This window comes from Lynx canadensis, chromosome F1 (assembly GCF_007474595.2).
Source record: "Lynx canadensis isolate LIC74 chromosome F1, mLynCan4.pri.v2, whole genome shotgun sequence".
NCBI classification, from domain to species: Eukaryota; Metazoa; Chordata; class Mammalia; order Carnivora; family Felidae; genus Lynx; species Lynx canadensis.
In genome coordinates, this window is record NC_044319.2 from 4079322 (window position 1) to 4093924 (window position 14603).

A 14603-nucleotide genomic window follows, 5' to 3' on the forward strand; every position below is an offset into this window, starting at 1 on the left:
GCAGTATGTAAGTGAATGAATGGTCAGGGCTGAGTATCAATAAAACTTTATTGACAGAAGAGCTGGCTGACGTATCATGGGCTTTGTCAAGATAATGCCAGCAGGCCAGTGGGCGGTGGGCACTACCCAGTGGGAAGCTTGCATATCACGCAGTTCGGACTAGGATCTTGTTTTCTGTACTCTGAGCCTCTCTCCAGTCAGCATCAGGCAGCCACAGAGACTAAGTGCATTTCTCAGCATTTGCTGGTTATTGCAAAATTACTGACTGCTGCATTTGTCATGTGCTTGATATTATTTCCTCTGCCTTGGGTTAATAGGTTTTCTCAGACTCCTCGGTGAGGGTGTATCAGGCTGATTTGCTCTACCTGTCATGTGTGTATGATAAGCAGAAAAGAAACAGGCAAACGCAGGTCCAGACCCTGAACTTGGAATGAAGCATTTAATTCCCGCTCCCATTCCCTCTGGGTGGAACAGTACAGCCGCAGACCTCCCTCCAGTGGAAAGACTTCCATTTACTCTGAGCATAACCTTTCAACTGGGCGCCATGGATGATTCAAGACTTGGGTTTTGCCCTGGGGAAGTTCAGAGTTACAGGAGTTAGATGAAGTAAGTGCTGCCTTCCCTCCCCAGTTGTGTCTGACCACCTGTCACGTGCAAACAAGGTGAACCGGGTGAGAATGACCAAGCCCTAAGCCTGGTCCTAGATGAGTTCACAATAAATCCAATAATAATGTGCGGTGGTAGAGACCGCATGGCTTGGATCGTGGAGTCCTCCCTGCTCTGTGTAATTCTCATGGCTTCCCAGCATGCCGTGTGCTCACCTGTGAAGCAGGGAGTCATTCCCACTTCTGAGGAGGAAACTGAGGCCCAGAGTGCTCAGACCCCATAGCTAATGAGGGGCAGGGCTAGCATACGAACCCAGGCAGTCTGACTAGAGCACCCATGCTTCTCACCTCCAGGCGCTAGAAGGTAATTCTGCTCTTTGTGTGTGTGTGAACGTGTAACATATGACACATTGCATTGCTTTTACAAAAAAAAAAAAAAAAAAAAAAAAAAAAAAAAGGTTTGTTAACAGCATTTTTGTTTTTCAGCAAAAGTGCTCACTAGCCCTTGGAGAGTGATCACTGAAATTCGAGGCGGCCTGGCTGCCGGGGCCTGGATCCAGCCCACAGACATGTTGTTGGACCGACACGGGTTTTCTTAGAAATCTGAATTCGGACACTGTATTAGTTTCCCAGCGTTGCCGTCACGAAGTGCCACAAACCATGCAGCCGAAAACAACAAAAACTTATCAGGGTGTCAGCAGAGTGAGCCCCGTGTGAGGGTTTGGGGAGAGTCTGCTCTGGTCCCCTCTCTCGGTACAGGTGACAGCAGGCCATCCTCGCTGTCTCTTGCTGCATAGATGTGTCACTCCGATCTCTGCCTCCACCTTCCCGTGGAGTTCCGTGTCTCTCCTCACACATCCTTCTTCCAAGGATCACCAGTCCCACTGGCGTATGGGCCCCATGCTCCAGCATGACCTCATCGTGACTCACCTCCGTGGTGACCTTACTGCTGGGTCGCATTCCGAGATAGTGGGGGCTGGAGCTTCTGCACATCTTTTGTCAGCAGAAGCCTGTAGACGGGATAGAGTGCCCTGTTCCCCGTCCCCCTCCCACTATTTTACTCTGGAACAGATTCACCAGTCTCCGTGAGTCGACTCCATGAATCGACTGCTCCTGCCTTCCAGAAGTTTCTGTTTGGTAGTGCGGTGGTGGTTAGAGAGAAGGATTGAACGACAGACTTCCGGTCCTCTGATGTGCTTCTCTATGAAGCTGAGTTTATTCTCTTCACTAAAGACAGTTTCCGCCCACGTACCTTAGAAGGTACACACCCACTTGAGATGATGGATATTGGGGCGAGGCTGTACTGCCCTGAAGTTTTAGTCCCCTTCCCAAGTGTTTCCCGGGAAAGGAGGTCTGTATTAATATGGGCAAAGACTCTTCAGCCCTGAGCACCATGTGGGTTGGTAGAGGTGGAGGGAAGCTCCAGGATGGAGAGGATACGGGGACCCTGGGCAGGGGTGGGGCCGGGAGCAGCCCACCGTCCTGACCCCTCACAGGGGCTTGCCAACTAGGATGCTTCCTGCCTGCACTGGAGCATTCAGGACAGACCACAGGAAAGCTTTGGGAAGAGTTCTCCCTCTCCTCCTCTCTCCCCCCACCCCCCCCCCCTTAAGTTTTGCTAATAAAGACCATCCCTACTCACTCACAGGGTAGAAAGCCAGGCTCTGTAAAATTTAAGTTTAGAACCCCAGAAGGGTTTCCTGTAGGACCGAATTAACTCTAAGTGACTACAGTGATAAATGGCGACGGTTGTACTTATTTTTCACAGGAACACTTAGCCGACTTTTAGTTTATTGTGATTCTTGTTGATTTCTACTAACCTTTAAATGCCAGCATCCTTAGGCCAACCTTCAGAGCACCCACCGTTATGCTGGGCACCACGAGAGACATGAGGATGGAGGGGTGGCGGTGCCTGCATGGCTCAGTCGGTTGAGTGTCCGACCCTTGATTTTGGCTCATGATCCCCAGGTTGTGGGACCGAGCCCCACGTCGGGCCCTGGGCTGAGTGTGGAGCCTGCTTGGGATTCCGTCTTTCTCTCTCTCCCTCTGGCCCTTCACTGTTCACGCACACACTCTCTCTTTCTCTACATGTGTGTATACTGTATATGTGTTTTAAAAAATGGAGGAGCTGGAATATAAACTATACTATAAATTATAAATCAGGGTGACCGTATGCATATGAACATAAATGATAGAACAAGGAGTGGGTAAAGGAACGTATAAAGATACCAAGTGTCTCTGGATGTTCAGACTTAGAGAAGTTTACTGCACTGGTCATTGAGCTCCTACCGTGAACCAGGCCTGTTTGAGTGGGCATAAATGGTGTGGTGACGAGGGACACAGGCTCGGGGGCGTGACTTCCTGGGCTCCTGCGTGCTTCCGCTTCTCCCTGGCTGCTTGACCTGGAGGGCATGTGTAACTTCTCTTTGAATCGGATTTCTTCATCTTCAAAGTGAGGATGATGCTGGTCCCTACCACGCGGGGTCTGGGTGAGGAGGAAATCAGCATACGTGGACAGGCTGAGGGTGAGGGCAGGCACATGCTACAAAAGTAGTATGAGCCCCGCCTTCCTGGAGCCTGACTTCAGAGCTATTAATGACAAGTCAAAAAGAAAGAAAGAACTAGGTATGAAATGGGCTAAGTGGGGGAGCAAATGAAAGACAGTATTATCATGCAATGGAGAGAATGTTAAAAAAGGAACTATTTTAGATTTTGTGACCAGCGGTGGGCTCCCTACAAAGGTGGTATGTAAGCTGCCTGAGGGAGCGTGTGTGAAGAGGAGAGAGACCAGGAATGAACACTGGGCAGCAGGCAGGGCTGGATCAAGCAGCAGAGCGGCCATTTGGAAAAGTTTGCATTTTAATCCAAAACAGCGGAAAGCCGTTGAAAGGTGTGGAACATGAGCGTGGCCAGATCTAATTCACGTTTTGAGAAGATGATTCCGATACGATGCAGAGAATGGGTCTGAGGGGTCAAGAGTGTAGGCTGAGCACAAGGCTGTTACAGGAGCTCAGGAGACAGACTGGCTTGCACTAGGGGACGAAAAGAAGGAATCAGACTCAGGGTGCTTTCCGGAGACAGAATCGTCTGGACTCTGATGAACTGGATGTGGTGGGTGAGAGAAAGAGGAAGGTTTTAAAACATCAGGTTTCTGACCTGAGCATTTGAGTCGACGAGATGGGAAGGAGTGAGGGAAGAATAGGTTTGGGGGCAGAACGCAGTCATGTTAAATTTGAAAAACGTCCCTTGAAGAGAGGCTTATGCTCACCGCAAACCAGTTTTGAGGAAAATGAGTGTCACAGCCAGGACACTCCCCGTGGGACACACAGCTTGAGAGACGTGGGCGATGAAGACGACGTGTGCCGGGAAGTGATGCCTTTAGCAGAAGCCAGAGTCTGGAGGAGGGGCCTGGGGTGCGTCTGCGACATGACTGAAACTGACTGATAAGCACAGGTATTCCTGACAATTTTGTGAGGGTGCCAGAATCTGTTTTACAGAGTGACTGTCATGTGGGAAAGTATTCTGAAGCTGAGTTAAGCTGACACCCAGAAAGTTCTGTAGTATTGAAAATTGATGTGTCTGGGCACTTAATTGCAGAATGATTTGGTAACAAACAGGCCTGTAGCCAATTCTGTGAGCCAAAAGAGCACTAATATAAGTAGAGTTCCTCCTGCAGATCAAAGGATGTTATTGAGGGAAGGATTTATCAGGCGTGGCTAGTTGCATTAGGATGGTCTCAGGCTCCTTGGACAGTGTTTGTTTACATGAGCAGCTGATGGGCGGAATGTGGCTCTTACTGAGAAAATAAATAGGATTCTTTGGTATTTTTGTTTCCTCTCTCTCAGCCTTACAAAGAGGGTGCCTGTTGCCCCTCTTCTTTCCCCTCCCAGATGTACACAGTATTTTCACCTGACTTTATTTGGATAAAAGTCTCGTGGAAGTAGGAGGGAGGAGCTAATGTCTGCACCTCCATCGCTTAGCAGACAACGTGGGACTTAGCTGGTGTTTAACAAGTATTTGTAGATTGGAACACCTGTGCACGACACCGATGCCCCGAGTTCTGGGGCCTCCTGAAGTTCCTTCCAGTGCTGTGTCTGTAAACTTTCCTGGTGGAGCCTCAGAAACATGATTAGAAACCCCGCAAAAGCAGCGGAGATGATGGCTATCTTGTCAAAGGCTGTGCACTTTGAAAACCACCCGAAGGTGTTTCCTCTGCAGTTGGAAGTTTTGTCTTTCCGGTGAGGCACCCTCATTTCACCCCTTTTCCTTTCCGTCGCTGAGGGCAGCAGCGGGGTCTGTGCCCGTGGAGCCACCAGCCTGTGTAGGCAGTGGGGCGCTCTGCGTGGGGGCTACGGTAGCCTGGTGCCCCGTTTATGTGCCGACTGTCTACTTTGTGCCCGGCGTTGTGATGGCTGGCGATACACTGTGTTGGTTAAGGCACCGTCAGGCTCCTGTACCAAAGGGACATGACAATAATTAAGCAGCTCGAGAGAGAGAGAGAGATTTTTTCTTTTTCACCGGTGGTGGTACCCTGGGAGTGTTCCAAGTTGGCGAGTGGCCCTGCTCCATGCTGTGAGGGCCCAGGTGAATCCTTCCGTGGTGTTTCTCTACCATCCCTCGGGGGCTCGTCCTCATCAGCTCCCTCCAAGGAGGAGAAAAGGAAGCACAGAGGGGCCAGCCCCCGGTCTCAGGGCCTCGGCCAGAAGCAGCTGCGAACGCTCTCGCTCAGGTGCCACTGGAGAGAACTCAGTCACGTGGCCAGGCGTGGGGAGGAGCCTTGAAGCCTAGTTCCGGCCTGAGCCCAGGAGTGGGGGGGCCACGGGCCGTCGCATAGCTGGCGTCCCGCACGTCCCACGGTGCACGTTCCTCTACACATTTTGCAGATGAGGACACTGAACTTGGAGAGTTTAATCAACTTGGTTTGCCCGAGATCACGAGGTTGGAAGTGGGAAGGTCCTCTGCTGGGTCTCATTCCAAAGCTTGGGTTCTTTTCACGCCCTCGCCGCGGACCCCGAGTTTACCGTGGAACCGCGTGCATATCTGTTCGCTTGTGGCTTCAAGGAGCACATTTCCGACCGCCAAACTTCCTTCGGCAGCAGCTGTGTTTTCATGGCCAAGTATCGGAGTCGAAATGTAGTGCGATCCTGATGCATCAGAATCTGGCTTCCCTGACCTCTGCTTTCGGGGATCCAGGTGAGGGCAAGAGGACGGCCTGGTTGTCACAGTCCTGCTAAAATATTCTAGGGATGCCGTGGGGTCTGAGTGCATGCGATTGGTGCCCCCTGCTCACGTGGTACAGTTACACTGAGGGGTGGGTCAGAGGCGCCCCGAGGCACTGCAAGACCGGCGGTCGTCTCGTCTCGGAGGAGGCAGGTCGGTGATGCGTGTCTGCCCTTAGGACGGCACTCTTCCGACTTGCCTTCACTTGGACTTTGGGGTCAGTGTCCTTTCGGTCACTTAGCAAGTGTGTAACCTTGGACAAGTTCTCAATCTTCCCGAGCCTGCGGTTTCTCATCTGTAAGGTAGGGTCCGTTGAACCTACTTCGTGGCATTGTTTTAAGGATCAGTGATCTGCTCAGCAAAGGGCCCACCACAGACTAGCGACAGGTTTTTTCCCTGAGGAAGAATAACGCGGTCTAATCAGACGAGAGTGTGTGTTCTGTTAATAGACGGCGTAAAGCGAAATTGTACAATAGCTAGCTTGGGTGCAACTAGGTATTCAGATGAAACATTGACATTTTTATGTGTTGTTTTAATAGTCCTTATGATAAACGTCAACAAAGTGTACTTTTTAGAGACACTCGGTTTTTACACACACTTTGAGAGGTAATAAAATCTCCCATTAATGCCAATAAGATTGTGACGGAGGAGAGACTTAGTGGTGTGGCAAAAAGTAAGTCACCTCGCTCTTTTCCTAATGGGATCTGAATTTTAAAACAACACAGAGGAATGCTCCGGGTGTTTATTCAGGGATTTGTGTGTGCATTTGATAGATACCATATATCTCCAACAGAGGAACCCATACTCTTGGCCTTTTTCCCCGTCAGTTAGTTGGGATTTCCTCAAAACCCCTTGCCCTTTGAAGGGTTGTGTGCTCTTAAGTAAATGAACAGAGTCTGCTTCTGGGTTCCTGCTGACTGATTTATAACAGGATGGCAAATTCATCCCAGAAAACAGGGTCAGACAAGTACCCTGGCTCAGAGACTCGGCTGATTCAGACAGCTTTTTTTAAAATTTTTTTTTCTCCCCCTGCAGCAGAGAGAGGCTGAGGCCTGGACGCAGGGTGCTGTGCGTAAGCTCTGGGTCAACGTCATTGTCACTGTGGTTGTACTCGTTACATTGTTAAAGATGGTCACGTCACTCCTAGCTGCCTTTTGCTAGGTGCCGTCTACCGAGTAGTCCTTAATTAATTCTCGTGACGAATTCTCACACTGACCCTATGTTAATTTTAATTCATCCAAGGCTCTCAACTTCTTAATTTAAACAGAAAATCTAGCACAGTTATTTTTATTATATTTTGCCTCCTGTTCTCACTTAATAAAGAGAATTCACAAACACTTTATTTTTTTTTTTTTGGAAGAAGTTCAGTTTAAATAGTATTACCAAGGTAACACATTATTAACTGAGAAAAACCTCAGCATCACACATTTTGGAGGGTGCTTTCACGGAACACAGCAGCAACCTCTCAAGTCCAGAACTCTCCCAGTTTCCTGGTGCGGAACATCATCAGCTTCTCTCGTGATCAGGGATGGGAAGAGGGCACGTTTCCTCAGCAGTCTGTGGAGCTGTCTCCCACCAGCCGTCCTATTCTACAGCACGGAAAGGACGTAGGCAGCACAGAATTATTAAGTGGAATATGGGAAATTTGTGTTATATCCGTCTTCTGGTATGGAAAACTCCATTTTAGAAAGGGTGAATGCTTGCACACGGTCATGAGACTAAAATACGTCAGAGCCAGGATGTAAACCCACAAGTATGTGACTTCGAAGTCCGTACTCTCTGCTTTGCCTCACAGTGGTTTAAAAAACATGTACTGGAGGGGCGCCTGGGTGGCCCAGTGGGTTGGGTGTCAGACTTTGGCCCAGGTCATGACCTCTCGGTCCGGGACTTTGGGCCCCATGTTGGGCTCTGTGCTGACAGCTCGGAGCCTGGAGCCTGCTTTGGATTCTGTGTCTCCCTCTCTCTCTCAAAAATAAATCGACATTTTAAAAAATTAAAAAAAAAAAACCCACATATTGGTAACAAAATTAATTTGGCCTCGACCTTCTTTCACCCCCTGCTTTGGATAGCACTTTTTTTTTTTTTTTAATGTAATGCAAATTCTGAATCATTTTGTTGCAACGAGAAGTCCTAACTGAAGAAAGGAGTTCGGGTCTTGAACTCCGTGGCCACTTCTATTGTCTGATAAAAGGCATTTCAGGCAGAAGGCACAGCATGGGCAATGGCCATGGGAGTGAGAAAGTCGCAGGGTTAGTCAGGGAATGAAGCAGTTCAGCCTGAGGAGATCTGCGTGTGTCAGTGGGGGCGGGTTTCGTCCTGACGAGACTGAAAACCTCGGCCAGGACCTGGTAAGAGAGGGGCGCCATTTTGAAGGGGGTCACGGTGCTGAGAGCCGTGTCCTGAGGTCGTTCCCACAGAAGAGTAGGTTGAAGCAGTGTGGACATACACTGAGGGAGAAGTAACGTTATCCATACAAGCTACCGGGGTAGCGGGATCTGGATTTTCATTTATCTTGGTTCAGGAACCGTGAACTTTTCTGCATGTATTTCCCAGAGCTGTGAATTAATACGGTATCACACTGGTCAAGGAGGCAAGGCTTGGGGAAGTTAAGGGGCACCTGTAAGCCATGAGGTAGATGTTCAAAAATTAAATATTCCTTAGAAGTGGTGAGTAAGCAGTGGAAATAGGAAAACGTAATTCATGCCACTCTCCCGTGTATTGCCTCACACCAGCCATCCCACTGAAACCTGAGTTCTCCTGTGGCTGTTTGGGTAAATTGGTCACAAATGGAATTATTCAAGGAATGATACATTTACTTTGCATTTAATGCTCTGCCATTATCCCTCTGCTTAGGTCTTTGATCCCTGTTGCTTTAATTAAGAAGAAAATTTTGAGTTATGCCTGCCCTCATCTAAGGGCCCCAGGAAGTTTGTGTCACACAGTCAGCAGCCCAGTTGTAAGCTTTCCAGATGAACCAAGTATGGGTTACAGATGCTTCCGTTTTCTTTTGGTTTGGTTTGTTGTTGTTTGGTGTTGTTTTTTTTTTTTTTTTTTTTTTTTTTTTTTTTTTTTTTTTTTTTTTTTTTTTTTTGGCCCAACACACATTGCACTAGGTATAGCCACCAGATGTGGTCACAGGTCAACATTTCTTGCTTCTCAGACTGAAACAGATTCACAGTACAACAGATTTTCAGGAACAATCCCAGGTTTCCATAAGTGGCCCTGTGCTATTGACTTTTCCCAGACAGATTGTTCATAATCGCTCAACAGGTATTAATCACCAGCTATGTGCCTGGCATTATTTTTGGAGTTTGGAATATTGAACTTCTTTTCCAGTTCATTGAGCTGGTAACTTGTTTATAATTTTTAAAACCAACAAAAAAAAATTGCAGAGGCATTCAGTCATATTTGAAACTGGTATATTCCTTACTCGACAGCGAAATCTATAAAAAGCTGTAATAATGAAGATCATACAGTGCTAGGATATCGTGTAAGAACAAGAATTATGGTGCAGCCTTTCCTCTCTCAGAACTCACTGATCACCCTGCAGTGACAGAACAAGGAACAGAAACACACATTCCACTTTCAATGAGGTCTGGAGTCAGCTGAAATGTTCGTCCACCAACAGTGAGGCCGGCAAGTCCCTGGAGGTCCGATGGCTGCAGAGCAGGGTAGAGCCGGGCAAGACCTAAGCGTCTACACCAGCGGCTGTCAGGGAGAAGCTAACAGATTTACTGCAAAATGCCCCAGAAGGCTCAGGAACTAAAGCAGCCAGCTACTGAAGAGGGTGAGTTGATGCCCGGAGCTGGGAGGAGTGTTAGATGCTGAAGGTCGTCCCTCTAATCCCTCCAACTGGGGGGGGGGTGGTGGTGGTGGTGCTGTCTCCCCCTCACTGTTTCAGGCTTCTAGGGCAGGGTCCCATCTCAGGCAGGGCAGAGGTTGAGGATAAGGAGGAAATAAGGCCATGGATTATCTGAAAGTCTGTCTCTCCAAGGGCCAGACCATTAGCAGGCAGGATGATACTGTCTGTTGATTACAACAGATTTATTAAAAAAAGATCTATGGTTAGAAAAAGGCTTGGAAGGAAATATTCCATAATTTTAGTTTTGGTTAGACAACTCTTGGCGATTTGTTTTTCTTTTTTCCCTCTGTTTTTCACATTTTATGTACCGTCTATGTTTTGCTTAAGTGCTAAAACTAGCAAAATAATTCAGAAAAGTAGTAGTTGTGATGAAGAAGAAGAGAGGAGGAAAAAATGGTTATCAAGGCTTAGTTAATATGCTCCTGAAAATCAGGGTGCCTGGCTGGCATGGTCAGTTGAGCGTCTGACTCTTGATCTCAGCTCAGGTCTTGATCTCAGGGTCTTGAGGTCAAGATCCACATTGGGCTCCATGCTGGGCCTGGAGCCTACTTTTAAAAAAAAACCTTAAAAAAACCTCCTGAAGCAGTGCCTCCAAGAAGTCATATGTCATTTTTATTCTTGTGTCTCTATAGGGAGGATTTTCTTTCAAGTATTTTATCTTTTATTGTCTGAAGTTTAAATATGGTATATCTGGGTGTAGTTTTTTTGGTGTGTATCATAATCTTGGTGTTCTCTGATCTTTCTGGACCTGTGGTTTGGTGTCTGACATTTATTTGGGGGAAAATCTCAGCCGTCATTGAGATCATTGCTTCAAATACTGCTTCTGTTCCTTTCTCTTCTTCTGATAGTCTGATAACACATATGTTACACCCTTTGTAGTTGCCCCACAGTTCTTGGAAATTCTGTTCTGGGTTTTGTTTTGGGTTTTTTTTTTTTTCCTAGCCTTTTTTCTCTTTGTTTTCTATTTTAGAAGTTTCTATTGTTATATCCTCAAGTTTAGCGATTGTGTTTTTTTCCCGTCACTGCATCCAGCCTAATAAGGAGTCCATTAAAGCATTCTTCATTTCTGTTACATTGTTTTTCATCTCCAGCATTTTTTATTATTTCTTAGAATTTTCATCCCTCTGCTTACACTGTCCACCTGTTCTTGCATATTGTTTCCTTTCTTCCCCATTAAAGCCTTTAGCGTATTAATCGGTATTTTTAAATTCCTGGCCTGATAATTCCAGCATTGCTGCCGTATCTGACTCTGGTTCTGACGCTTGTTCAGTTTTCAGATTCTGTTTTTGCCTTTTAATATGCCTTGTACTTTTTTTTTTGAAAGGCGGGTGTGAGGTAGTGGGTCAAAGAACTGATGTCGACCGGCGTTTAACAGCATAATGGTAATAATGTCTGAGGGACTGGGAATCATCGGCAGTGGTTAGTTAGGTCCTGTGAACTTTACCAGTGCTTCTCGGTTTTTTCCCCTCTTGGGCGGGACAGGATGTCTGAAGTGAGCTGGAATCGGGTATTTCCCTTCCCCCAGGTCAGTTAGGCTCAGGTGAAACCCCAGGGGGTAGGCTAGGGTAAAATAGTTTCTCCCAAGGCCAGCCCTGGTGAAGAACTGAATTCTGTGGCGTTTCTCAAGGTGGTTGCTTTTCCCCTCCCTCTGTTAGAAACGTGAGACGGTTTTTCTCTGGCATTAACTGTGAACGTCTGATGGAGCTGTTGGAGGTGAAAACTCACAACAGTGTGGGGGCCCCTCAGACTGGGTCCCCCTGGATGTCCTGACTCTCTGACTTGTGCACACTAAGTCCCCAGCAGTCTGGCTACTGAGTTCAGGTTTTCCTGCCCCAGCCCTGGTCCTGTAGAGGGTTCCGCTTCCACAAGCTGTGGCTCTCTGTGTGCGTCTCTCCAGTTTGGGGGCAGCAGTCTGCCTGCGACCTCCCTTGTCTAACAGTTCTGAGAAGAATTGTGGAATTTTCAGTTTGTTAGCTTGTTACTTGTTAGGATGGAGTGGTGACTTCTACACCCCTCACATGCTAGACTGGGGACCAAAGTCTCATCCTGGGTGTGTGTGTGTGTGTGTGTGTGTGTGTGTGTGTGTGTGTGTGTTAATGTTTGTTTTTCAGAGAAAGAGAGCGAGCATGTGAGAGCAGGGGAAGGGCAGAGAGCGAGAGAGAGAGGGAGACAACAGAATCCAAAGCAGGCTCCAGGCTCTGCATTGAGAGCGGAGAGCCTGATGTGGGGCTCGAACACTCAGACCATGAATACATGACCTGAGCTGAAGTCAGAGCCACCCAGGTGCCCCAGTGGTTTCTAGTTTTATAAGAACTTATAAAAAAGAACCTCATCTCTTGCCCAGTGAACTTCCCTTGACTCTTTTATAGTTCAAGTAAAACCCCAATTTCTGGCAAGATCTGAAACTGTAGCTTTTTGGGTTTAGTCGTGTATTTAAAATATCATACCAAAGCCCAGGAGAGGCATTATCATATATTATGGGCTACTGTGATTTTTCCTCTGTGGATGTTCCTTGAAACACAGTGAAACTCAGAAGCGATTGGTTTTGCAGCTGCTGAGGTCAAACCTTGGCCCACGGTCTGGGGTCCCTGTTTTCTCTTTACTGTTCAGCACAACCAGCATCCTGCGTTCTGTTTCTCCTTTCCCCCCACCTCATCTGGTTGACATGTTGATAGGAGCTTGGCCAGGCTGCCTGGCAACTAAACCGAAGGCCATATGGCTTGTTCAGTCGGAAAGGATGTTCAGGAATAACACAACCCCGCGGACATCCCTGCACAAGGTTTTTGGTCGCAGAGGCATCGGACTTCGGAAGGAGCGTAGCGGCCACCTAGCCCTTTACAAGTTCTGGAATCGGCATCAGTAAAATTATGTTTCCGACAGCATCAGATTCTCTAGTCATTTCGTGTAGAGTCACCCTGCATGATGAATGATAAAGTGAAATGGAAGAAATTAAGCCACTTGCTTGAAGTCCCAAGGGGAGTGCTAAACATGGCGAGAAGCGAGATTTGTTACCTGCAGCCTTTGGATCTCACCCCGAAGTCAGTGGTTTTTAAGCATATTTTCTTTCTCCACCACTGACCCTTTGCTTTGTCAAGCGCTGGGATGTGGTGAGAGAGGCTTCTGGCCCCTGTGGGAGGCGCTGGGGGCCACGGAGTCCCAGGAGCGACCCTGCAGCCAAGCTGCCCGCAGCCTGTCAAGCGAGCCGAGCCCTGGGACCTCTGGAACCTTCCTCAGAGCTGTGCTGTTAAGGTCAACCAGAGTGGGCCTGCCTGGGGCGGACGCAGTCCCTCCGTTCTCTTGTGGCTTTATTCGGAAAGTTCTCACTGAGCACCTGCCCGTGTCCAGGCCGTTCCAAGCACGGGGCTGTGCTGCTGAACAGAACGGACAGAAATCCTTGCTTTCGTGGAGATTATGTTCTCATAAACGTGAATCCTGGGAAACTGGGTGTAGGAGACATGAGGCGGCTCCTTCAGTGTCCCCCCTCTCTTCTCAGCCCCGAGGCCTCCTGCCGGCCTTGTGTGAAACCCCAGCGCTAGGCCTCGCGGCTAAATATCCAGGAGGGTGTTCAGAGCTGCAGTGGAAAAAAAATTGGGATTTTATGACCGTGTTTAAATTTTCCATTACTGACATAAACTCTTCCAGAAACACCACATAGGAGAGGAGGATGCTCCGTGTGTTTGAGGGTCCAGTTTGGAGAGCTAATTAGCGACTTGTCTGTTTTTCCTCCCTTCGCCGTCTTGAGCACTCGCAACTCTGTTCTCATTCTGCGTCCTCTGCAAGCCGATCCTTCCAGGGAAAGGGTGGGAAGGAAATTTGGATCCCAAATGCTGCAAGACAAAGTGTATTCTCTAAAGACTCATTCCCTTAACCCTTAAAAATGAAATTATAACCCAGACATCTTCTCTCAGCCAGCTGATGTGGGGGAAGAGGAGAACTTCAGAAAATTGTTGGCTTGAAAATGAGGTTTCTGAAAATCAGGGTTGACTCTGATTTCAGAAGCACGGGCGTGCGCAGCTCTGCTGAGCAGGGTTTCGGAGAAACGGCTTTGTTGTAGCACCCGAGAGGGAATTAAGAGCAGCAGGTAATGAACACAATTTTGTGATTATCCACAGTTCTTTTCAGTCGCCTATGAACATTTGAACCTTACCTAATGGTGCCTTCCCTCAGGAATCCGGTAGAATTCTAACACACTGAGTTGATTTTTGGAGGGAAGGGGGTTAGGTTTTTTTTGTTGTTGTTGTTTGTTTTTTTATGTTGCCATTTTAGGGGGCTAAATACCACACAGGAGACCTTTAGCATTGGTGGAATCTGTCCCAAGACAAGTTACGAATTTCCAAATGTAACAATGCCGTATAACGTAAGTCTTTCTCTCTCCCTGAAAGACGTAAAATATAATGAAAAAAATTACGTAATCCAAGTATGTAACGATTCTGTAAATTCAGTACTAAACCCAGTCACACAGCTAATTTCTGGCTGGTCTTTCTACTCACTTCTGTCACCAACACTGTCAGGTGGTTTTCATTTCAGGATCATGTTCAGGCAGAGAAAAGATTCTTGCCATATCACCCAGGTTACTGCTTTTTTTTTTTTTTTTAACATTTATTCATTTTTGAGAGACAGAGTGTGAGTGGGGGAGGGTCAGAGAGAGACGGAGGCACAGAACCCAAAGCAGGCTCCAGGCTCCGAGCCGTCAGCACAGAGCCCGACGCGGGGCTCGAACTCATGAACCGCGAGATCGTGACCTGAGCCGAGTCGATGCTTAACCGACGGAGCCACCCGGGCGCCCCTAATGTTTCTGCTTTTAATACAAACAGCCAAGAATAACCAGGCCTGTGAGTCACAGTCCTTAGTTAATGGACGTCTTCGTGTGGACTCCTACCTTACAACAAGGAGGATGCAAATACCTTTTCCAATAA

At 47.7% G+C, this 14603-nt stretch overlaps 1 protein-coding gene across 1 annotated transcript in view; it reads left to right on the plus strand.

Moving 5' to 3' along the window:
- Positions 1-14603, plus strand: part of SMYD3 (SET and MYND domain containing 3) — a 645009-nt gene that overhangs the window by 452922 nt on the left and 177484 nt on the right. The window lies entirely within an intron of this gene.